Source organism: Solanum dulcamara, chromosome 7 (genome assembly GCF_947179165.1).
Source record: "Solanum dulcamara chromosome 7, daSolDulc1.2, whole genome shotgun sequence".
Lineage (NCBI taxonomy): Eukaryota > Viridiplantae > Streptophyta > Magnoliopsida > Solanales > Solanaceae > Solanum > Solanum dulcamara.
Window position 1 is genome coordinate 9,763,425 of NC_077243.1, and position 3,428 is coordinate 9,766,852.

The following is a 3,428-nucleotide window of genomic DNA, read 5'->3' on the forward strand; positions in this document are numbered from 1 at the left end:
AAAGCCATGGCGGTACACTGGGAAATAAGTTAATATGGAAAGGGAGGACATAAGAACCCTCTTCATTTCCTTATACTTCTCCATCAATCTCCGCATAAGGTGGATGATTTCAGTAGTTGAACGTCTTGACATGAATCCAAATTAATTTTGAGAAATAGACATCCATTTTCTCACCCTCATCTCCACCATTCTTTCCCAAACCTTCATAATGTGGCTTAGTAATTTGATACCCATGTAATTATTATAGTTTTGGATATCACCCTTGTTCGTGCAGTCTTAAGAATAACATTGAACAACCTGGTCAACCACTCCACACCTGTCTTGTTTGTGCTCTTCCAAAATTCCACCAGAATCTCATTGGGTCTAGTCTCTCTTCCCTTTCTCATCCTGCTTATAGCGCATCTAACCTCCTCAATCTTAATACACCTACAATACCTAAAGTCTCGGAGTCTATCTGAATGCGCCAAATTATCTAACACAATGTATTTGTCCCCATCTTCGTTTAAGATTTTGTGGAAGTAAGTTTGCCACCTTTGCTTAATAGAGGTCTCTGTCACCAACACCTTGCCTTCCTCATCCTTGATGCACTTCACTTGATCCAAATCGCGAGTCTTTCTCTCACTCGCTTTTGTGAGCCTATACAATTTCTTATCCGACCTTTGTTCCCTAGCTCAACATATAAGCGTTTAAAAGCTGCCGTCTTAGCAGCCATGACCGCTTCTGTCTTCGTCGTGTTATAAACTTCCTTAAGAGACCACTTATTTTCCTCGTCCTCGCACTCCACTAACTTTGTATATGCAACCTTCTTTGCTTTCGCTTTGCCTTGGACTTCTCTATTCCATCACCAATTTCTTTGATGACCACCAAAATTACCCCTCGACATCCTTAACACCTCAGTAGCTACTTCTCTAATGCAATTAGTTGTCATATCCCACATATTGCTCACATCCCCACTACTTCTCCAGGCCTTTATACCATTCAAATTCTCCTCTATCTCACGAGAAAGGGCTGGGATCAAGCCACCCTACTTAATTCTCGATCGGTCATATAAGGTCTTCTTCCGACTATCAATTTTAATCTCCAAGTTCATAACCAAAAGTTTGTGTTAGGTAGTAAGATTCTCACTCGGAATGACCTTGCAATCCTTACAAAGTTCTCTATCACCCTTCCTAAGGAGTAAGTAATTTATCTAAGTAGTAGATACCATGCTACGAATGGTAATCAAGTGGTTCTCTCTTTTCGGAAAACACGAGTTAGCAACCATCAACTCAAAAACTTTAGCAAAATCCAAAAGCAAATCTCCACCTCCATTTCTCTCCCCAAGACCAAAGCTTCCATGGACATCACTAAAGCCACAAGAAGTTGCCCCGATGTAGCCATTAAAATATCCGCCAATGAAAATCTTCTCAAAGTTCTACTATTAAAAAATTGCTGAATAACGACGAACAATGTCGTTCCTAAAAACGAAGCAATTTCTGACGATGTCTATCGTTTTGTTTTATTTTTTATTTTTTAAATAAAAATGAAGGACAAGGACTCTAAGTTCGTTGTTGATTTTGGAGAATTTTTGCGCAAAAAATATATATCATTATTATTTAATTATTTATTATATATAGGAACGCTGCCCATCGCTTTTAATTAAAAATATTTATTTATAAATTAATTATTGAAGACACCGTCCGTCTTTTTTAATTCATTTTAATTTTTCAAAATTTTTTAATATAAGTGACGGACTGCATCACTTTTTAATAATTTTTGACCAAAATTTTGATCAAAAAAGCAATGGATTAAGTGACACAGTCCGTCACTTTTATTAAAATATCAGAAGACTCAAAAAATTTCCGCCAACAAATTCCCCCCTTTCTTCTTCTCTCTATCATTTTAATTTTTTCAACTCAAAATCTTCCAGCCTACAAATTTTCTCCCTTTCTTCTTCTCTCTATCATTTCAATTTTTTTCAACTCGAAATCGCCACAAATTTCTCCCCTTTCTTTTTATCTCTTTTCTTTGTCATTTTTTTTCTTTGTTCTTCTTTTGTGTCCTTTTTTGAATGAATTGTGTTGTTTCAGTTTTTTTTTTTTTTTTTTTGCAAATTGTGTATAAAGGAAGAAAGAAGAAGAAGAAATCAATAAATGAGTGAAAGGAATCCAAATTTCTAACACTAAAATGAGCGTCTCTAACACACTAAAGAACAAGAGAATCCAAATTTCTAATACTAAGAAAATTTCTTTACGTTTTTTCCAAGTTATAAAATCATGCATTGTAATTTGTGTATCCGTAGGCAAAGTTTAGGGCATTTTGTTTTGGGGAAAGCTTTAGCAAGCTATGCCAATTGCCATCTACATTTTTTTTATAATAAAAATCCAGAAAAATGACAGATTGGATCCTTTAATCCATCGCTTTTTGGGGTTTTTTAAAATATAAATTCCAGAAAAGTGATGGACTGCATCTCCTTGTCCATCACTTGCATCTCCTTGTCCATCACTTTTCAAGATTTTAAAAAAATATGAATTAAAAAAATGATGGACATAGTCGATTTTTTCATTGCTTTTTGGAATTTTTTTAAAACAAATAATTAAAAAAAGCAACGGACGGCATAACATTATTCAAGAAAAATATTTTTTTTAAAAAAAATGAATGGACGTCATCCGTCGCTTTTTTTTAACGCCGTCCATCGCTTTTTTTAAAAGCATCGAGCAAAAAAATAATGAACTACACTGCATCGCTCTTTCTTCGATTTGACCATAAACGCGACGCAGTCTGTCGCTTTTTTCCATCTTTTTAACAGTTTTTTAGTATTGTTCGGCATACCTCTCACTACCTCATCCATCTCCTCCCAAAATAGCTTTTTGACCTCCTCATTTAGGGCCACATGAGAGCATAAACACTAATAATATTCACATTAAATTGGCCAATAACTACCTTAATTGTCATCGTCCTATTATTGATGCTTCTAACCTCCACCACTTTCTTTCTAAGGTCCCCGACAACTAAAATACCTATTCCTTTTCTATCCCTCGAGCCTCCTGAGTACCACAACTTAAACCCATCCACATCTTGTTCCTTGGTACCTACCCATCTGGTATCTTGGACTCAAGCTATATTTATCCTTGTTTTCTTGAGAATCTTCACTAGCTCTATAGACTTTCCTGTCGGCGAACCTATGTTCAACGACCTTGTTCTTAGTTTAGGGTACCCTATAACCCGCTTATCGCTACTCCCCCTCACTCCCGGCCTCAAGTGAAGACATGACCCTAGTCCACCATCATTCCTCCAAGCCACTAGAAAACATAATCTAATTGTATATGGTTGCTCATGATAATCCACTCGTGTATATTGTTATTGTATTATTCACTGAGTCCCGAGCCAGGTATGTTGTCATGCACAATTTTACTACATCAGTCACCGAGTCCCTTATTAGAGGGTCG